Raw genomic sequence first — 23669 nt, 5'->3', positions numbered from 1 at the left:
CAAAAATCGTAGAGGGAGACCAAGAGATGAATAGACTAAGCAGATACAGAAGGATGTAGGTTGCAGTAGGTACCGGGAGATGAAGAAACTTGAACAGGATAGAGTAGCTTGGAGAACTGCATCAAACCAGTCTCAGGACTGAAGACAACAACAACAACAAAAGACAACATAGTAATTGGGAAATCGGCCGTCATCCGGTCAGCCACACCTTCAAATACGCCATCCGCCAGTCAGCAACAGAGCATGCACAATGTCGGCACTAGTACAGTGTATATCCACCTTTCGCAGCAATGCAGGCTGCTATTCTCCCATGGAGACGATCGTAGAGATGCTGGATATAGTCCTGTGGAACGGCTTGCCATGCCATTTCCACCTGGCGCCTCAGTTGGACCAGCGTTCGTGCTGGACGTGCAGACCGCGTGAGACGACGCTTCATCCTGTCCCAAACATGCTCAATGGGGGACAGATCCGGAGATCTTGCTGGCCAGGGTAGTTGACTTACACCTTCCAGAGCACGTTGGGTGGCACGGGATACATGCGGACGTGCATTGTCCTGTTGGAACAGCAAGTTCCCTTGCCGGTCTAGGAATGGTAGAACGATGGGTTCGATGACGGTTTGGATGTACCGTTCACTATTCAGTGTCCCCTCGACGATCACCAGAGGTATACGGCCAGTGTAAGAGATCGCTCCCCACACCATGATGCCGGGTGTTGGCCCTGTGTGCCTCGGTCGTATGCAGTCCTGATTGTGGCGCTCACCTGCACGGCGCCAAACACGCATACGACCATCATTGGCACCAAGGCAGAAGCGACTATCATCGCTGAAGACGACACGTCTCCATTCGTCCCTCCATTCACGCCTGTCGCGACACCACTGGAGGCGGGCTGCACGATGTTGGGGCGTGAGCGGAAGACGGCCAAACGGTGTGCGGGACCGTAGCCCAGCTTCATGGAGACGGTTGCGAATGGTCCTCGCCGATACCCCAGGAGCAACAGTGTCCCTAATTTGCTGGGAAGTGGCGGTGCGGTCCCCTACGGCACTGCGTAGGATCCTACGGTCTTGGCGTGCATCCGTGCGTCGCTGCGGTCCGGTCCCAGGTCGACGGGCACGTGCACCTTCCGCCGACCACTGGCGACAACATCGATGTACTGTGGAGACCTCACGCCCCACGTGTTGAGCAATTCGGCGGTACGTCCACCCGGCCTCCCGCATGCCCACTATACGCCCTCGCTCAAAGTCCGTCAACTGCACATACGGTTCACGTCCACGCTGTCGCGACATGCTACCAGTTTTAAAGACTGCGATGGAGCTCCGTATGCCACGGCAAACTGGCTGACAGTGACGGCGGCGGTGCACAAATGCTGCGCAGCTAGCGCCATTCGACGGCCAACACCGCGGTTCCTGGTGTGTCCGCTGTGCCGTGCGTGTGATCATTGCTTGTACAGCCCTCTCGCAGTGTCCGGAGCAAGTATGGTGGGTCTGACACACCGGTGTCAATGTGTTATTTTTTCCATTTCCAGGAGAGTATTAAGGTGAGAAGGTGTCCGACGCGATTATGGCCGCATGGCTCGAATTAATAAACTCTGAATGCGGAATGGTAATTTGTGCAAAACGCTTGGGACATTCCATTTCGGAAGTCGCCACGGAATACAATATTCCGACATCCGCACAGTCAAGAGTGTGCCGAATATATCAAACTACTTCCCACCAAGGAAAACGCAGTGGCCGATGATCTTCACTTAACGACAGAGAGCAGCGGCGTTTGGGTAGAATTGTCAGTTCTAACAGACAGGCAACACTGCGTGAAATAGACGCAGTAATCAATATGGGACCTACGACGAACGTATGTCTTAGGACAGCGCGGGTTAGGCAGTAGACAACCCACGCGAGTACCTTTGCTAACAGCACGACAGCTCCCCTAGGCTAGTCCTATATGACTGGAAAACCGTGCCCACGTCAGGTGAGTCCCGGTTTCAGTTGGTAAGAGCTGATGATAGGGCTCGAATGTGGCGCAAAGTCTACGAAGCTATGGCGCAAAGTTCTCAAGAAGGCACTATGCATATTTTTGGTGCATCTATAATGGTGCTGACTGCGTTTACACGCAATGGACTAGGTCCTCTGGCCAAACTGAACCGGCCATTGGCAGGAAATGGTTGTATTCGGCTACATAGAAACGTTTGCAGCCATTCATGTTCCCAAACAACGACGGATCTTTTTCTTATCGATGCCAACGCGCCATGTCACCGGGCCACAGTTGTTCGCAATTGGTTTGAAGTACATTCTTTACAGACGAACGGAAAAACTGGTAGAAGCCGACCTCGGGGAAGATCAGTTTGCATTCCGTATAAATGTTGGAACATGTGAGGCAATACTGACTCTACGACTTATCTTAGAAAATATTAAGGAAAGGCAAAACTACGTTTCTACCATTTGTAGACTTAGAGAAAGCTTTTGACAATGTTGACTGGAATACTCTCTTTCAAATTCTGAAGGTGGCAGGGGTAAAATACAAGCAGCGAAAGGCTATTTATAATTTGTACAGAAACCAGGTGGCAGTTATAAGAGTCCAGGGGCATGAAAGAGAAGCATTAGTTGGGAAGGGAGTGAGACAGGGTTGTAGTCTATCCCAAATGTTCTTCAATCTGTATATTGAGCAGGCAGTAAAGGAAACAAAAGAAAAATTCGGAGTAGGTATTAAAATTCATGGAGAAGAAGTAAAAACTTTAAGGTTCGCCGATGACATTGTAATTATGTCAGAGACAGCAAAGGACTTGGAAGAGCAGTTGAACAGAATGGACAGTGTCTTGAAAGGAGGATATAAGATGAACATCAACAAAAGCAAAACGAGGATAATGGAATGTAGTCGAATTAAGTCGGGTGATGCTGAGGGAATTAGATTAGAAAATGAGACGCTTAAAGTAGTAAAGGAGTTTTGCTATTTAGGGAGCAAAATAACGGATGATGTTCGAAGTAGAGAGGATATAAAATGTAGACTTCCAATGGAAAGGAAAGCGTTTCTGAAGAAGAGAAATTTGTTAACATCGAGTACAGATTTAAGTGTCAGAGAGTCTTTTCTGAATGTATTTGTATGGAGTGTAGCCATTTATGGAAGTGAAACGTGGACGATAAATAGTTTAGACAAAAAGAGAATAGAAGCTTTCGAAATGTGGTGCTACAGAACAATGCTAAAGATTAGATGGGTAGATCACATAACTAATAAGGAGGTACTGAATATAATTGGGGAGAAGAGGAGTTTGTTGCACAACTTGACTAGAAGAAGGGATCGGTTGGTAGGACATCAAGGGATCATCAGTTTATTTTGGAGGGCAGCGTAGAGGGTGAAAATCCTAGAGGGAGACAAAGAGATGAATACACTAAACACATTCAGAAGGATGTAGGTTGCAGTAAGTACTGGGAGATGAAGAAGCTTGCACAGGTTAGAGTAGCATGGAGAGCTGCATCAAAGCAGGCTCTGGTTTGATGCAGCAACAACAATATAGATTCAAAAATGGTTCAAATGGCTCTGAGCACTATGGGACTTAACATCTGAGGTCATCAGTCCCCTACAACCTAGAACTACTTAAACCTAACTAACCTAAGGACATAATACACATCCATGCCCGAGGCAGGATTCGATCCTGCGACCGTAGCAGTCGCGCGGCTCCGGGCTGAGCGCCTAGAACCGCTAGACCACCGCGGCCGGCCCAACAACATAGAGGATGTACGAAAAAATAATTGTAACTGCCACGATTCTCAAGTAACGACTTATATTGTCATAATCTAGCCACTTACTTCTCTGTGGCGTAGCACCAAATCATGATTGGCGGGTGCACTTGCACACTGTCACACTGTTATTAATGAGATCGAACGAATATGTGGGTCACTTTCACATCTTACAGAATTGACACACTGTGACTAGCTCTCTTGCCGTCTTCAGACACGTCATGTAACCTGACCACCACCCCTAATAGCTGAAATGGACTGTCCATCAAGCTCAACTCCTTGGCATACCGCTTCTTGAAACGGCAACATCCAATAATATGCTAATCCTTTGCAACATATGGATTTATCTAGCCACAACTAAAAGCCTCTCTCGCGATATCGTACTAAAGTACTCGGGTAATATAACAAGCGCTGATTTTTACTTGAGTCAGTGGCGTCAATTACTCGTAATTGGTCAGATTTGTGGATCGCAAATAGCGTGATTACAGTACCACGAGTCGTCAAAGACACGGTATTTTTCTAGACTGGTTTATTATTCTGGCGAGTCTGTCTTAGGGAACTAAGTGAGTTGCGTCCTGGAGAAGCCACAGTAACGGTTGGACGCTCTGCTAGGTAACGTAGAGAGAGGAAGGGGGGGGGGGGGGGGCGTTTTTCTGCGTAGCCCCCGTCACGGTCCAGTGCTATCGTCCTTTCTCGCTGGACTGCTCTGCATCACCTGCAACAGCAGTCGGACTGCTCATCTGAAGCGTCCGCTCAGTGAGACTGACTGAGCCCGTCAAAGGTTATGATGTAGTCTATAATGACCAATCAGAATATTATGAAGCCTCGTCTACCGTTTTAATGAGCACGCTCAGTTTGTACGTGGACGAAACATGACAAGATACGATAGATAAATAGGTGTTTTCAGAACTTCTTTGATGAACTTTAAAGAAAGGTACATCACAACAGTTTTTTTAAAAAAAACTTTCTCATCCGCCGTTTATGACTTACGTGCACAGATGTGGCGAACTGATTCTACGGAACGCACTGTAAGTAATTAGCAGTTAATTGTGTTACTCTTCTAATCCTCTAAGCACAGTGATTTTAAGACGCAAAAGAATAGGTCATTCTTCTATGATTGGTGGGTTCGTCGTCCAACGAAAGGACCAGCCAGTAGGCACTGCTTGAGGCATACGCATCTTCATGCATACAATACTGAATTAATTTATATATTCCGTACTGCTGGGAGAGTTATTGGGCTGATTCTTGAGTGCACAGTGACTGAGCCAATGTTTCCCGTACTATTTATAGTGTATTTCCCTGTACGACATATATGTTCCGCTGGAATTGACATGTTATATATTCAGAGAACTCTTTATGAGGATAAAAAGCTTTTGTGTGAAAAGAAAAGAATGAGCAATTATTTTGTCAATAAGGTTTACTTACTCGAAAGTTACAATCTATGTCAGTTTTCAAAGAAAGGTTCGATACATAATGCCATTTTAAGAACTACATGTGGTATTACATTACTTGCTGCATGATTTATATTCTCTTGTAACACTGATACATCGTGTCACATGTACACCGTGCTCGTATTATTAATATTTCCGATGTTTTTTATTTTAATTAAAACTTGTAAATAACAGTGCAAATTAAATTTTGTAATTGACACTGAAAGTTATGTAGATATGCTATACACTTTTATATTAAGAAAGAAAATTCTGATCGAGGATCAATCGATAGCAGAGACGATGTAACAACAACTAAAGGAAAGCAGGAGGTACGTAGTAGGAAGGCGCAAAGGTGCTACGGGAGAAAGTGGGAGTCAGTGCAGACACAGTCGCATAGGAGTCACCAGATAGACGGACAAGAGCCATCGTTAGTTTAAACACTGACGGATGGTTCAAACTTACTGGAAGCAGAATCATGAAAAAACTTCGGATAGACGATATTATCCTGTCAAGGGCATAAGGAGCAGACGCATTGTAGCTCCACAGAACATTTGAAGACGTTGTATAGGGATGAAGAGCTGAAACCCGGTTCCAGAAAGTCCTATGTGTGTGAGCCACACATGTGAGGGCTACGAAATTAAAAAAAAAAAATGATTTAAATGGCTCTGGGCACTATGGGTCTTAACATCTGAGGTCATCAGTCCCCTAGACTTAGAACTACTTAAACCTAGCTAACCTAAGGATATCACTCACATCCACGCCCGAGGCAGGATTCGAACCTGCGACCGTAGTAGCAGCGCGGTTCCGGACTGAAGCGCCTAGAACCGCTAGACCACGCGGCCGGTGCGTTGGCTACGAAAACGACGATATCCGACTAATGTAATCTCACCGCCTCCAGGCAGTTATTTAGACCAGAAACATGTAACAGTGTTATAGTAAATTCCAATTTCTTTTCTTGGTTCACTTCCATAAATTCGTGATATATCAAAACTATCGTAGACATCTGCGCTTTCATCAAGAGATACCTAGAAATCTAAAAACAACTTCAACTACACCTGCAGTAATTAAATGACCAGTGCATGGTGTTATGTAACAGCCTTGAATCTTAAATTGGAGTATGCGACACACAGCGTTTAATATACTACTCGATACACAGTACGAGTACTGCAATATCTTATGCCCACATTTTGATGACGTTTATTATTCATTATTTAATGTTGTTTAGAAAAAATTGTAGAGATTCTATATCAATTGACGTTAAAACACCACGTCAACAACAAAACCACATATTTTAATAATTGGTAACAATCTATACACGAGTTTAAAATGAACCAAACAAAACAGCCAAGTTTACAGGAATATTAACTCGAGCTTGTAGTGCAGTTATTTTCATACACAATTTATAGTTTAGAAAGTTCCAGAAAACGGCATAAAAATATGAAGACTGTTTACTAACACGTAACAAAGTACAAAATAGAATGCTGAAAATATTCAAATGTGTGTGAAATCTTACGGGATTTAACTGCTAAGGTCATCAGTCCCTAAGCTTACACACTACTTAACCTAAATTATCCTAAGGACAAACACACACACCCATGCCCAGGGGAGGGCTCGAACCTCCGCCGGGACCAGCCGTACAATGCTGAATTAAGGCATGTAATTCTAGACCGAGAATGTGTGTAAATGTTGTTAGTAGTCAAAATAATTATGTTGTTTAGTACAAAATTATAGTTTTGTTAAACTAATTGTTTACAGTTCATATTTTACGGAATACAGCTTTGGAAAACTTTGGATTTTACAAAGATTTCTATATAAATGATCGCCGCTGAAACAATACGGCAGTTGGAAGTTGCTAACGTTATGCAAAGAAAGCTGTTCAGCACCAGCTGTAAAAGTGTATAGATTACAGTTTGGTGGAGTGAATAAATAAAGTTATCACTTAAGTGTAATTGGATTTTTCACTTTAAAAAGTCAGCATTTTTCAAAGGTGATGACAACAGAGTTTCTACAGCGAACTAACATATAAGGGGCCTTCAAATGAAATCCGGTCACTTGTGAAAAGTAACGGTAACGAATTTATTAACTCAAAAATGTAGTTATACGTAGTAGGCGTACTCAAAAATAGTCGTCAAAACATTTATCGCATTGCGACACTAGCTGGTCGATTCTGTCCTTGAAGAAGCTAGTAGGCTGCTGTCGGATCCAGGCCTGTACCCACTCGTCGTCCGTTGTGAATCTATGTCCCCGAATAGCTTGTTTTAGAGGTGCAAACACATGAAAGTCACGCGGTGAAAGGTCCGGACTATACGGTGGATGTTCCAGCGTTTCCCACAGAAATTACTGCACTGTCGTCTTCACAGCATTGGCCGTGTGTGGTCGGGCATTATCATGCAGGATGATGACGCCATTGGACAACATGCCTCGGCGTTTCGACTTCAAGGCTCGTCTAAGATTCTGCAAAGTGGCTTGATAACGCTGGGCACTGATAGTGGTTTCCCGTCCCAGGAACTCGACAAGCAGCAGGACTAAAAAGGACGTCATGACCTTACTAGAACTGGTGTGCACGGCCTTTGATTTCTTTGGAGGGGGTCGCATGATCCACTGATCGCTCTGACGCTTGCTTTCCGGCTCAAAATGGTGAACCATGTTTCGTCGCCTGTGACAATACGCGACACAAAGCCGTATTCCTCCTCATAATAACGTCGCAGATGACTCGAAAGACAGCGCCATTGGAGTATTGCGCTGTTCGGCGGTCAGTTGATGGGAAACCCACTGTGCACAGATTTTTGAAAGTTCAAATGTTGATGCATTATGGTATGGCCGGCGTCCAAGTTAATACCGAGTAACCGATGGATGTCGTCCACGGTGATTATGCGGTTGTCCAACACTAAAACATTCACTTCCGCAACCATTTCTGGTATGATGACACGATGAGCCTCTCCAGGACGAACATCATCTTCCAGTGAGTCGCGCCCCTCAAGGATCCGTTTGCGCCATTCCACGACACTTCAACGATTCAGACTGTACTTACCCTACACAGCCTTCATCCGCCGTCGATACATTTCACGGCCTCCAACTCCCTCCTCCGCCAAAAATCGAATCACTCCTCGTTGTTCTTGCTTACTCGCCTGCATGGTCGGTAGTGGACGATAACTTGTGTGACCAACTTGTCTTCGGCGTGAAACCACACTGGCGCTATGCAACATCAAACGGTGCGCGGGCGTCAGTCTCTCTACCTATACATGGCGCCACCATACCAGCAGTTACGTGGTGCCACCTTACGCGTTAGGCAAAGGTAGACGCACTGACCAGGTTTCATTTGAACAACAATCCTTTCTACAAAGTGACTGTGGACAATAAACCAAATTTTTCGGTCCCAAGAATTATATGATTTGCAATGCGCCTCAGTTGGTAGCAGATAAGCATGCAATCTAAAACCAGAAGGTTCGGACTTTATATTTTTTTATGTCTTTCATCGAAGAAGGAGCTTTACAGTGGACATATGATGCCATGACGCAGCCACGTAACAAGAAGTTCTAAGATCCATGCCATATGTGACTGCAGGCTACCTGCGTGTCATAAGTTGACCAGCACGCTTTTCTGTACCCTGCACATCCTCATGACTTCATGCCACGGTCTCTTATCGTATCGTGATTATCATTTCTCCCTATGAATGTGGGTGATAACAAAATCTTTTCGCAATCGGAGGACAAAACTGGTGATTGAAATTTCATGAGAAGATCCCGTCGCAACTAAAAACGCCTTTGTTTTAATGATTACCAATTTACGTATCATGTCTGTGGCACTATTTCCCCTATTCCGCGATAATACAAAACAAGCTGCCCTTCTTTGTACTTTTTCAATGTCGTCCATCAGTCCCACATGATGCTGATCCCAAACCGCACAGCAATACTCCAGAATACGGCGGACAAGCGTGGTGTAAGCAGTCTCTTTAGTAGACCTGTTGCACCTTGTAAGTGTTCTGCCAGTGAATCGCAGTCTTTGGTTTGCTGTACCCACAATATTATCTATGTGGTCGTTCCAATTTAGGTTATTTGTAATAGCAATCGCTAAGTGTTTCGTTGAATTTACAGTCTTGAGATTTGTGTGACTTACCGCGTATCAGACGTAAACGGTAACAACAAAGCCAGCTCCGAAATCCTAAATCGAACATCGTCCGCCAACAAGAGCTACCAGAAAACACCTGAAATCTAAAGGACTGCTCTGGAAAACTAATGTATGGTTACGACGTTTCAGTGAGGTCGGCGTTAACATCCGGTGCTGTAATCTGGGCACTAATGAAATTCGATAAAAATCAACTTGGTATATTGGAAAGAAAGATCTTGAGACAAATTCTTGAACTAGTGGAAGAAAATGATGTCTGGAGGAGGAGATTCGACTGTGATTTATATATAATCAGTGTAGTGACCCAGACATTGTCAGTTGCGTTACGATTGGGCGGAAGACGTACTGAGAGCTAATGACAGAATGATGAAGATATTCAGCGTTGTGCGAGAAGGAACGAAGAGAGTTGGGAGGCTAAAGCTATGGTGTGAGAGACGACATAAGAAAAACTGTAACGTAGAAACTGGAGGAGTTCGGCACTGGAAAGAGTGGAATAACGTTCGTCAGAAGGCCAAGGCTCACTAAGGGCTAAAAAAATCTTCCACGTGAAACGGGAAACAATCGGATGCAAGTAAAGTACAAATGTCATCAATGCGAAAGTTGGTTTGAACAGTGCAGTATAGGGATGACGGTTATCAGTAAGACAACCGGTTTTCGACTATATCTGTTTTTTTTTTTTCTCCAAGCCAGCTTCTGAAATAACCTATTTTCGGTTACATTCCTATTATTTCCTGTAATAATCAGAGAAATCGAAAAATATGGAACAATTTGACTATCTGTTTCAAGATACATAGAATCAAAAATTTAATTAAATAAGTAAATAAAAGAAAACTTAATCCATCTACTGTTCGCTGCTTTTCTCGAAAAGTTAGAAACAGTTGAATAGTACAAACGAATCACCAGTATTTTACTGCTGATTCCAAGTTTGTGAAACTCTGCCCAAAAATCATGTTGTAACCGGGGATCAAAAAAATGGTTCTAATGGCTCTGAGCACTAAGGGACATAACATCTGAGGTCATCAGTCCCCTAGAACTTAGAACTACTTAAACCTAACTAACCTAAGGACATCACACACATCCATGCCCGAGGCAGGATTCGAACCTGCGACCGTAGCGGTCACGCGGTTCCAGACTGTAGAGCCTAGAACCGCTCGGCCATCCCGGCCGGCTAACCGGGGAGCATACGGCCATTTCGGAATTACGAATAGTCAATAATGAAGAGTGAAAACTGAGGTTGAAGAACTCTGTTTTTCGTGTTAATTTGTCTCTTTTCAAGGGCTACAAGCAGGTAAAGGTGTAATATGCGGATAGACACAGGTGGTAGATTAGCTACGTTCTGGTTTTATACTATGAGTTAACTTTTGTTGAGTTTTTAATATATTAGTGTTACCATAATTTCCTTCGCCTTTTATTATTTCATACTTATGGCACAGAACTCCTTAATCTTTTAAAGCAATTGAAGCATTGTACTTCACTGTTACGTCACAAGGTAAAAACATTTCGAGACAATGCTTAGTGCCATTCTGAAATAAAACCGATGTCCAACTACATCAGGGAGAAACTATCATACAGACAAGATGGGGACAAGTCTTGCGCACTGGACGTTCACGCGTACCTTAAACACTGAATCGCGGCAACAAAGACATTGTCTCAGCAATGCTGTACCTGTTCTTATGCCGTGTGTTTGTTGCTCGTTTCTGGTGGCATAGTTATTAAAATAGCACTGATCGCTTTTCCCATTTTCTATAATAACGCAATATTTCAAACCCATGCAAATTTTTACGAATAAATATTACACCTTTTTGAAAAGGTTTATTTTAAGACTAAGAAATTTAGCACTGATTGTACAGCTAACTGATATTTCGATTGTTTTTATTCGGTTGATAGAAAACATATAATAAAAAAACATCTGTTAAAACAGAGGACAAACAAATACCGGTTATTCAGAACTAAATATCGGTATCGGTTATAATCTGACGGTTTTTCCCCATCCCTAATGCAGTACTGTATTAGGGCGCTCCTCTAGAAGATTGTATGCCCTTGCCTTCGGAGATACACAATTCAGCGCGGAAGAAGCGATTAACGATAGAAAAAATGCTGTACCAACTTGAAATTGAACCCCACATCTGATACTTAATTACTGAGCAACTAAGCGATTGTATATTGTAATAAATAAAAGAGTGCACTGTCAAAAAAAAAATCTTAATTTTGAAGTTGGTAAACACACCTAAATTAAAATGATTATTATACTTCATATTTATACTTGCGTGTCCGACTGGCAATACCAGGTTCTAATGAACGCAAAAACGACCTCATAGCTGCGAACAGTCCAGTATCGTCCTTGACCCAGCCTTGTCCCCGACAACTACGGTGATCCACCACGCCGCAATCAAAGAGCGCAAATTTACTCTCGGGACTGAAATTCAGACTGAATATTTACCCTTCTAGCAACTCATTCCCATCGACTTGAGCACGCTGAATCACACTACGCCGTAACCGTTGCGCCACTTTGCTCAGTGATGCGAATTATGACGGTCTGGTTAATGAAACACACGCTCCTAAGATTATCGTTCAACTGACTCAATTCGACGCTAGCAACCTTAGAAAATCGAGTAATACTCAAGTATGCTACCATGGATGCCGCACTCAGATAGATACTAACAATCTAGAGTCACATTCTGCCATCCTGTTTGCTTGAATTTATTTGTGCACTGTGGGTACAATGTTAAAGTTCAGGCTATCTTACACTAAACTTGTGTACCATTCATTTTCTGCTGGCACATACAGACCTGCAGATTTCCCACACTTTCTGTGCCGCCAAGTACCTTTTACACACACAGAACTCATCGCAGTTTCGTTCCATCCTTAACAAGATGAGCCACCAAAATGGCACAAAATTAAACATCGTAATTCGAGGTGTATTAAATGTAGACAGGTAATGTAGTGCTTAAAACATAGCACCTGAGTTAGAGAGGAGCCAGGTTCCTATTATGTTCGACACAATCAGATATGGCCACGCTCTAAGGAAGATAGCATGAGCTTTAACGATCATCTACACCGACATCTACATCTGTATAGATACTCCGCAAACCCTGTGCGATGCCCCAGTCATTTCATTTCCTGTTCCAATGAGCCCTAGTTTCTCGTATTCCTTACGCGCAGTGTATGTTGGCGGCAGTACAATCGTTCGGCAGTCGGCTTCAAGTTCAAGTTCTCTAAATTTCCTAAATTTCTCGAAAGGAACGTCGCCTTCCCTCTACGGGTTCCCATTTGAGTTCCCGAAGAATCTCCGTAACGCTTATATGTTTTTCAGAGCTATCGGTAACATATCTCAGAGCCCGCCTGTGAAGTGCTTCGATATCTTCCTTCAATCCGGCCTGGTAAGGATCCCAAACGCTTCAGCAGTACTGAAGAATAGGACGGCAAGAAGGTAACTAGATACGAAATAAAAGTACGAATTGGACAAAAATGTTGAAGGCAATGGGCCCTCCGCGATAGTGAGTCTTGCTCGGTCCGTGTTGTACGTTTATCAGAACTGAACTCAAGCTGCCGTCTGTACTCATATGAAAGACATTCACAATCAACGAACAACCTGCTATTACGTTATCCCGCAATTTCTTGCGACATGACTTTGAGTACCTAGGAGACATGACGACATTCACTTCAGAACTAGTTGAAAAATAAAGAGTTTTTTGGTGGTCTAATGATGTCTTTCTGTGGAGCGTGAGCTAAAGGATATTTTACATCGCAACGACAGTGGAGCGTAACAAGAAAAGCTGATTTACATGGTTTCCCACTTCCTCTCACAATTTGAGATGTTGCTCAGTATTAGAGGGACATAAAAAACACTGGCCCTCAGAACTATTTTATTAGAAAACATCCCTTATCATCATTAGCACCAGTGACATTGTTACGCACGCCGGATATGATTAACGTTTCACTTGTATTTCAAAATACACAATTCATCGCGTTTCCAAACTCGATCTCAGAATATCGCGTGCGGCTCGCAGGGTCTCTGCTGTTTAAAAATAACAGCACCCAAAAAAAGTTGCGTCAGCACTAGGAAAAGGTATATAAGTGGTAACACAAAGAAATCAGTTTCTCTTCACATTCCAAAGTAAAGGTAATAAAACGCAATACAGCCTCATTCATATGCCACAGAAGCGCAATGCGAAGAGTAAAATAAACATGTACAACACAGATAAACTAATGAGTGGAACGCTGATCCACGATGCGAAAGCTAGGTAGGCACGCAAAAGTCAGATGTTTCCGTTCTAAGAAGAAACACATTCTCTCTCTATGTGTGTGTGTGTGTGTGTGTGTGTGTGTGTGTGTGTGTGTGTGGAGGGAGGGGGCAGGGGGGGGGCGCAGGAGAGGAAAGGGGACAAAGAAGCCGGTGGGAGGGAGAGAAAGAACGAAGAAAGAACGAAGAAAGAGAGAGAGAGAGAGAGAGAGAGAGAGAGAGAGAGAGACCGCGCGCGCGAGCTGGGAAAAAATAGATACGCCACACGCAATATATTTCAAAGCATCGACCTCTTGTGAACGTTTAGTATATGCAGTGTGGCAGATAATACCTGGACCGCCACAATATTTTAACACTAAACGAATAAAACTCATCTGTTGAATTAAAACCCCAGGCAGCTAAATCCGATAAACGATTGGAATTTAAACAGGATGAACGTATATAAATATCGTTCAACAATTCTGTAAATTTGTCCACAGGTATGGGACGTGGTGGGTAAAGCCAAATTAGAGTAGGTTACGTAAATCTTTCCGGAACGACCCCGTTGTCAGCGGGGTTTTAAATATCACAGAAAATAAAAGCTTCTCGACATTAATGATAATGTGTGGAAAAAGAAATGGGGAACGTATGCTATGTTTGAACTGTGATTTAGGACCTAGACTGGAATTTTTCCACGAGAGATCACCCGTATACAAATAGCTGAATAAGCAAAAGTCTAAAAATAGCGTATTTGACATTGTGTGGCTGTATGTCACGACTATGGCGATACGGCACACGCCCTGGGTGACTGAAAACAGCTATGAAAAATTTATGCGTCGCCGGTTCCTAAACCGCTTACTTACTAGCCAGTGTTAGCTATTTCATATCCCATAGGTTCTATGACATACAGTAATCAGTTCGACAATGTTTTTTGGTTTTAACACAATCGTACAAAAATGCTGTGATACTTTTATTAGTTATCAGAGCACACAGAAAGCGAGATCCGCATGGTACCATCACCGCGGCACATCGCTGAATGTTATCAAGCATGACAGCTCGGCAGGACGTGGTCAGAACATGCCGACGCAGAAGTTGCCTCTCACTGACCTTAGATTTCGTTATCGAAATTCTTGTGGGCTTTCTTTCGTTGGGTTTAATCAAGCACTGCAGATTGTGTTTTAGTTCTGAAGAGACGGTACACTTATTTCCCTGTCCTATTATCAAACAACCTATAAATAACTTGATCGCTTCATTGGTGATGACCGTCGTAGCCGCGGGAAGTAGAAAATAAGGGCGACCGTAAGTGCTTAGCGTTCAATCGACTTCGTCGGAATCAGAGACGGAGTACTAGCTGAAAAGGATAAGTAAGGAGAACATATTTCCCTGTGGTTCCTCCCAGGTAATCAAGTGTCCGTTTTATTTACTACGAAGTTCAATCCACCCGTTTAGGACATTGCCTGCTTAGCAAATACGTATACACATCTCGAATTTTAAAATATTCATGAATTTTACTATCTTTACACTGCACTAGGTAGAACCTTAAAATCTGGTGTAATGTAGAAAATGGGAATAAATTAATACCTAAAAATTAGTATTAAGTTAAGACACTGGTGTGTATGCTTAAAAAAATACCTCTGAACGTAGATTAATGCTTAGGATATATACCGGGCAGAGACACGAGCACAATGTCAGTTTCATTACATACAAGTTTACGTCTCTACTTGGTATTACGAAATCATTGATGATTTTCGACTAAGATCTACTACAATGTCATATGTAAAATCGCTAAGCGAGACTAAGGCTTCCATTCAGTTCTGGTGTGGTTCTTGAAGACAGCAAAACGAAAGCGGAAGTTTTAAATTTCACGTTCAAGAAGTCTTTCACACAGGAGAATCGTACAAACATAATGTCGTTCGATCATCAGATTCTCCTATGGACGACATAGTAATAAGCATCCCTGGCGTGGAGAAACAACTGAAAGATCTGAAAGCAAATAAATCACCAAGCCGGGTGGAATACCAATTTGGTTTTACAAAGACTGCTCCACAGCGTTGGCGCTTTACCTAGCCTAGACTTATCGTGAAACTCTGCCCAAGTTCCAAGCAACTGGGAAAAAAAGCAGAAAATATAAGAAGGTTAAAAGAACGGGACCCCAAAATTACAGACCAATATACTAAACTTCGGTTTGCTGCAGAACCCTTGAATATGTTCTCAGTTCGAGTGTAATAAACTCTCTTGAGACTGAAAAACTCGTGTCCAAGAACCAGCACGGTTCTAGAAAGCATCGCTCGTGCGAAATTCAGTTTTCAGCCTTTAGAACTTCGCGATTACACCATGATTTTTTTAGCAGAGTTTAAAAAATTATAATCAATAGGAGATTACTGGTGATTTTTTGTATTATTCAACCATTTATCACTCTTCGAGCAAAGCAGCGAATTGTGATGGGATAAGTTTTCTTTTCTTTGCCTATTTAATTTAATATTTTGATTCCTTACAGCATGTCTTTGACTTCTGGGTTTACTACAGGAAATAATAAGAACAAAAAAACTGCAACTCAGTTATTTCATAAATCGGTTATTTTGATCGGTTTTAACAGTTAGGTTACACTGCTACTTAAAAGAAGACATAACCAAAAACCGGTTGTTTCAGAAAGAACAGCCATGTCTTCCATTCAGCTTTCCCAGCACTGCACCACACATTAAAGGCGCGTCTGAAGTTTCCTGTACTAAGTAATGCTCCTTACTGGAGAACAAGTCGTGAACTGTACACAGCAGAGAACATCGCGGGCACATCACACACGACTGCACTCCTGCTTTCAGGGTAGCACACTGGTAACGTCGATGCGGCAGGGAGTTGTTGGTTACGAAACAAGCACTTTCCGAACACGAGCCTCCCGTGCATTTTTCGCTCAGGGCCACGTGTAAACTGAAGTAATTATTTGCGACGACTGATTCCTTATCGCAAAATACAGTCTACGCCCATGTACTGTCTGTCATTTTTACCTCAAAGGTATCAAGCGTCCTCTATATTCACGCTCTGCAAACAAACCCGTAACACTCCACTGCCGATTCTTTAAATACTCGAAGTCTTATGTACAAAATAGCTCCAAATTATGTTTAAAGTTATTTGGAAGTCGAAGAAAAGCTAGTTTTTCAAGTATATCAATGTTTATAACATATCTCCCGAACAACGAGTCGTACATTGACATAATTTTGCAGGTTCATTTAGTGGTATAAGTGGACATTGTACGCATAATGCCTTGTGAACAGCGTTAGTGGCGATAAAGTAATAAAATAAAACGTCATCCTTGATGGTGTATTTTTACGACATGACCAGCGCAAATGTAGTAAGCGATAAATGTCTTGTTTTATTACTCTTATTTTGTGAAGGTTGCCACAGAGAAAAGGTTTTGAAAAGACTTGAAACTATGTTTAAAGTTTGTTGAAAGTCGCTAAAAGCACTGATTCTGAAGTACTGGACGAATATATTCTGCGTAATTTGAGTGCCGTAACTTATGCTATCTCGAGACAAACACAATTTCTAACTTTCAAAAGATGGTTCAAATGGCTCTGAGCAGTATGGAACTTAACTTCTGAGGTCATCAGTCCCCTAGAACTTAGAACTACTTAAACCTAGCTCACCTATGGACATCACACACATCCATGCCCGAGGCAGGATTCGAACCTGCGACCGTAGCTGTGGCGCGGTTCCGGACTGAAGCGCCAGGAACCGCTCGTCCACAGCGGCCGGTCTAAATTCTATCCACTGTACTAACTGTACAGCGCGATTTTGACGATCTAACGTACCAATTGTACAGAATGATATTACTCGCGAGGACTCCTCTAATTCTATCAATCAATGCCAAGCCAAATAACTGCTTATGTAAGGGGTCGCTTTATTGAGCTGTTCAATTTGTGAAGATCTTTCCACTGAATAAATTATTTAACGTTTCTGAAATTTTAATCATTTGTTTGTCTGTAAATGTACATCACATGTACCGATTTCCGTCCCATTCGGATAATTTCTTCTTGGTGCGTCTTTTTTTTCTCTCTTAGAGTGTATTAAAACATTTCATACAGAGCTGATCCAGACAATAAGTACCGTTTGCTCGTACCTCCCGTGCATCTGACTGCACGATGGTTACTTTCTTCAACACGAGAACGAAGTAGCCTAGCCATTTTGTTTCATTATGTTAACGTTGTAACTAATCATGTTTAAAACAATCTATCGGCACGCCAGGTGTGGATTAAGAGCCGTTATCACGTTTTTTGAACGCGAGAAATGTTCGAGCTTGTGAAAGTTATCGTCAGATAATTGAAACTTACGGAGAAAACGCAATGAGTGAAGGTATGGTGGGAATGTGAGCTAAGATGTGTAACGAAGGAACGGAAAACGTCCACGACGACGATGGCAGGGAGACTCGTTGATCACCAAAGAATTGGTGCGACAAATAAGTTCGTTCCAATAGGCAATTTGTGATTTGTCACTGCATTTTCAAAACATTTCAGTGACTGAACATTAGCACGAAAAATGTGCGCGTTAGATACTGATAACACCAAATGAGGTTCAAAAACGGAAACGCATGAGAGCGTTTTTTGCAGCGTTATGTGACGGAAGAAAATGATTTTCAAAAGGATTGTCACAGGCGATGAAACATGGATTTGTTACGAGACACCTGGAATGAAACGACGATCACTGGGATGTTGGCTTACTGGTTCCCAGAAACCCAAGAAAGCGAAGGCACCTCTTCCTTCAAGAAAAGTCGTGTGCGCCATGTTTGGGACTGTCACGGAATGTTGCTCCTGGGCTGGGTGGGACGCAGCACAACAATCAACGTTACAGCTTACTGCGAGACACTCAAGAAGTTACGTCGCGCGATGCAAAACAAAAGGCGTGGGCTACTCACTTGTGCTATTGTATTCGCGCATGATAACGCGCGACCGCATAGCGCTTGTGTAACGACGAGGCTGCTACGCTCATTTCGCTGAGAACAATTCCGTCACCCTCCTTACAATTCTGACCTGGATCCATACGACTTACAATTTGTTTCCGCACCTCAAGAAATTTCTTCCCGGTCAGCGCTATTTGCAAGCGATGATGAGTCAAGATAAACGCCCAAAGCTGGATCACGTCATTGTCAGCCGAATTCTACGTAGCGGGTATGTTAAAATTAGTTCCAAGGTATGACATGCCTTAATTCGCATGTTGAATATGTCGAAAAGTAGTTTAAGCTGTGCAGATTTTTGTGTAATAAAATATAAATGAAAATAAATTACTATTTTTTTAATACCCAAACGGTTATCACTCACTGGATCAGCTTCGTATATTTCACTGATATTATTATCAAAATTCAAGGTACCTTTGGCTCGTTAAATGTGGGTGTGGCGGCAGACAAATTTTTTTATTGGGAGTGGCGGGGGGAGTGAAAAATTGTGACCCGTTCCCCCCCCCCCCCCCCCCCCCCCCCCCCCCCCCACAACCCAGAATCCTGGATCTGCGCTGGTGTAGTCCAGTAATGTTGGCTCAATGTAGGAGTACTTTCACGAGTATGGAAATTTCTACTTCGACGGGCCCACGCCGTCTGTTAAGGGCTGCGCAGCACGCATGCTGTTACGTCAGCTTCCACTGACCAGATACCACCATAGCCTCAGACAGTGGGAACGTGAACACAGTCACAAAATGCAATTTTCGAACGAGTGCCGCTTCAGTGTGTCCTCCCAGCGATGGTCTTAAGTATCAGGCGTTACCGTGGTGAACGCAATCGGACACACTGCATTGTTAAGCGGCAACAGCTAAATATGATGCTCGATGGCGCCACTGGCTATAACAAGGGATAGAGCCTCCAACGTATTGAGAACAATGTGCTTACAACACCAGGAAGGTTTCAGAGCCGAGGCAGTGCCCCTCCAACGGGCAGCCCCACATAACACACGCCAGTAGGACAATGCACGCCCACATGTGGGCCGGCCGCAGTGGTCGAGCGGTTCTAGGCGCTTCAGTCTGGAACCGCGCGACCGCTACGGTCGCAGGTTCGAATCCTGGCTCGGGCATGGATGTGTGTGATGTCCTTAGGTTAGTTAGGTTTAAGTAGTTCTAAGTTCTAGGAGACTGATGACCTCAGCTGTTAAGTCCTATAGTGCTCAGAGCCATTTGAGCCAGTAAGGTAACTGCAGACGGAAAACGAAGAGTACTGCTGCTTCGTTGACCTAAGCGCTCGCTTGCGTGTCGCCCATCAAACATGTCTGGTCTTCCTGCATACACATTCCACAAGCCAACATACGGTGCAGGGCGGAGGGTATGTTGTGCCACTACGACCTTTTCTGGTCCATTCTCACATGTAGCGAGTCAGCCCTAATTTCTCTTCTCTTGTCTTCGCGGTCGTGGCACTCGTGTACTTTGGTGACAGTAGAATCTTTGTGCTGTGTATTCTCTAAGTTTTCTCAGTACAGTGTTTTCCGAAAAGAACCTCGCATTCCCTCCAGGGATTCCCGTTTCAGCTTACGATGCATTTCCTACCGACGTGTTGATCGAACCTACCGGTAACAAATGTAGCAGCAAGCCTCTGAACTGATTCGATATCTTCCTTTAATCTGATTTGGTGGGTTACCAAGCACTCGAGCAGTACCCAGAGTGAGTCGTGTTAGTGTTTTATACGCAATCTACGTTATATCCCGGCCAATAAATGCCATAGAATCATTTCATTTCATTTTTACATACAACATACAAAATTCCAAAATTCTCCCTATAAATCGAAGGTGATTATTCGCCTTCCCTACTAAGAACATTGTGCCCTCGTTCCAGTTTACATGGCTTTGCGCCTAGATATTTAATCGGATTAAGTGTGTCAACCAGCGCACAACTAATACACTACTGGAGTTTCGGGTGACTGTTTTTCCTACTTATACGCATTAACTTTCATCTTTCTGGTTCAAATGGCTATGAGCACTATGGGACTTAACAGCTATGGTCATCAGTCCCCTAGAACTTAGAACTACTTTAACCTAACTAACCTAAGGACATCACACAACACCCAGTCATCACGAGGCAGAGAAAATCCCTGACCCCGCCGGGAATCGAGCCCGGGAACCCAGCCGTGGGAAGCGAGAACGGTACCGCACGACCACGAGCTGCGGACTTTCATCTTTCTGCATTTAGAACAACCTGTCATTCATCACACCAAGTGGAAATTATATCTAAATCATCTTTTATCCTTCTACAGCCACTCAAAGACACCTTCCCGTAAACCACAGCGTCATCAGCAAACAGCCGCAGATTACAGTACATCCTCTCAAAAATGTTCAAATGTGTGTGAAATCTTATGGGACTTAACTGCTAAGGTCATCGGTCCCTGAGCTTACACACTACTTAACCTAAATTATCCTACGGACAAACACACACACCCATGCCCGAGGGAGGATTCGAACCTCCGCCGGGACCAGCCGCACTGTCCATGATTGCAGCGCCCCAGACCGCTCGGCTAATCCCGCTCGGCGCACCCTCTCCTAGCCGGTCGGTGTGGCCGAGCGTTTCTAGACGCTTCAGTCAGGAACCGCGCGACAGCTACGGTCGCAGGTTCGAATCCTGCCTCGGGCATGGAAGTGTGTGACATCCTTAGGATAGTTAGGTTAAAGTTCTAAGTTCTAGGGGACTGATGACCTCAGATGTTAAGTCCCATAGTGCTCAGAGCCATTCTGAACTCTCGACGATACCTTGTCTCTAATTAACACTCACTGCGTCCTATTATTTGAAAACCCTTGGAACAGCTCACATATCTGAGACCCTATTCCGTATGCTCGGGTCTCCACTGACAGTCTGCAGTACGGCACCGTGTCAAACGCTTTTCGAAAATCTAGAAGTAGGAAATGTGCCTGTTGGTTTTCATCTATGATTCACATGATATCGTACGAGAAAAGGGCAAGCTGCATTCGCTGGAGCGATGCTTTTTAATGCGTGATGGGTTGTGGGAAAAACTTTTCTCTCTCAAGTAAATTTATTATATTGTCGCAGAAGAAGCTGAGTAGCACCGTGGTGTAGTGGTTGTGATACCAAACTGTTGCATGGAGGGTCGTGAGTTCAAAACTCACCTGGACTGTACAATTTTAATTTCTATATTCGGTTCGAGTACATTCTAGAAGTTCCACAAATGCCAATAATCATTGTAGTGCAATGTTCTGTAGCTGTATATGTAATGTATGTGTTCTGGCCGGAGGCAGTTCGCTCCGCGCTCTTGTATGTGCAATGCTGAATAAACCATCGTTAAGTGAAGTTAGTCTTCGTCATTCATCTAATTACACGTTGTTCTACGTCACAATATCCGAACTTGGTACCGGTATATGCTCAGTAATTCTTAAGCAAGTCGATATTAAAGATATTGGTCTGTAATTTTCGTGGTCTGTTCTCTTACCCATCTTATTTACAGGAATCACTCCCGCTTTTTAGCAGTCGCCTAGGATTGTTATTGCTTCTCTACTGACAACACAATACTCCTCACCACCTTTTACACTGACGGGTCCAGCTCTCGTGACAACTAGCAGTCATTTCCGCATTACACAGGTGTCCCGGGATACTTTTGATGAGATAGTGTTCACAAACGATCTGAAGGACATTATAAGCAGCAGTCCGCGATTGTTTGCTGATGACGCTGTAGTGTATGGAGAACAGTCGTCGTTGAGTGGGATGATCAGGATGGTTTACACAGAATTTCTCTTCAGTGTTATGATTAGCAGTTTGCTCTAAATGTATAAAACGTACGTTAATGCAGATGAGTAGGAAAAACAATTCTGTAAAGTTCGAATGCACTATTTGTGGTGTTCTGGTTGACAGAGTTCCGTCTATTGAGTATCTAGGCCTAACGTTGGCAAGCGATATGAAATGGAACGACGATGCAAAGTCGGTAGCAGCTCGACTTCGTTTTATTGAGACAATTTTTGGAATGTGCAGCCCATCCATAAAGGAGACGGTGAATAGTTGGGTACTGAATCATTCGTAAGTACTGCTCGAGAGTTTGGGATCCCCACTATGCTGGATTAAGGGAAGATACCGAAGGAATTCAGAGGTGTGTTGTTAAATTTGTTGCTGGTAGGTTCTGTAAGCAAGCCACTATTACGGAAATGCTCCGTGAGTTCAAATGGAATTCCTTGGAGGGGAGTCGCGTTCTTTATGTAACACACAATCGAGAACGTCTAGAGCATCGGCATTCACGATTGAGGACCGCGAAGACGAGGTAAGAAGATTGTGGGCTCGTACTGAGGCATATAGACGGGATTTTTTTGCCTCGCTCCGTTTGCAAGTGAAACAGAAAAGGTAATGACTGGTGGTGGTGCAAAGTAGTAGACTCCGCCATGCACCGTAAGGTGACCTGCGGAGTAGGTATGTACAGGGAGGAGCATAGGGAACGGATGTTTTTTAAGCCGCTAGTGTCAGCGTCGAGTGGGGGTATTGACCTTGAGTGACCACTGGCAGACAGCTCAGACCTGCAGTTTCAGTCGCTATGGAGCATTGGAGCGCAGAGCATCGAGTGTTCGCGCTCGAGCAGGTCTTAACAAACAATGATTCTGTCGTTACGGTTGAACGTCGGACGTTGAGAGGCAGTCCCAGATTTTAACACTGTACTCGGATGGGTTGCAGCGTTTGGAAGTACTGGAACTCTGATAAAAATAAATACACGAAGAAATAAATAAAAAAGCACCTGGTCTTCCCCGTTCAGTTCGAACTCCGGAAAAAGTGGGCATAGTGAGAACTGGGAATCGATCCGCAGCACCGCCGGGTACGTCATTTGATTTGCTTCATCGCATCTTACCTGATGATCTCAAATTTCAGCCGTAGAAAATAATGTATGACCAGCAGCTAAGTGAAATTCATTTTAATCAACGCAAGAATTTTGTGCCATAATATACGCTATTCTTACGGAAAATGCACATGCCCCAGTATTCATGAAGCCCGTTTTCATTTGGATGGTTGTGTTAATGTACAGAACGGTCGGTATTGGGAGTCACAGAACTAACATGATCTGCACCAAAAACATCTCCACAGCTCACAATTAACAGTGTGTTTCTCTTATGGGGCAGTCGGAACTGTAGAAGCCCATTTTGTAAAATGACGAAACCATACACAAGTTGCATAATTCTGAACCTTTTATTGTGTACACGACCAGTTTCAGAACATTTAA

General features: G+C 43.6%; 1 protein-coding gene across 3 annotated transcripts in view; it reads right to left on the bottom strand.

The window, feature by feature from the left end:
- Positions 1 to 23669, bottom strand: part of LOC126336125 (protein-tyrosine sulfotransferase-like) — an 859377-nt gene that overhangs the window by 593173 nt on the left and 242535 nt on the right. The window lies entirely within an intron of this gene.

Source organism: Schistocerca gregaria, chromosome 1 (genome assembly GCF_023897955.1).
Source record: "Schistocerca gregaria isolate iqSchGreg1 chromosome 1, iqSchGreg1.2, whole genome shotgun sequence".
In the NCBI taxonomy this organism is placed as follows: domain Eukaryota; kingdom Metazoa; phylum Arthropoda; class Insecta; order Orthoptera; family Acrididae; genus Schistocerca; species Schistocerca gregaria.
This window is presented reverse-complemented; position numbering and strand designations above follow the sequence as displayed.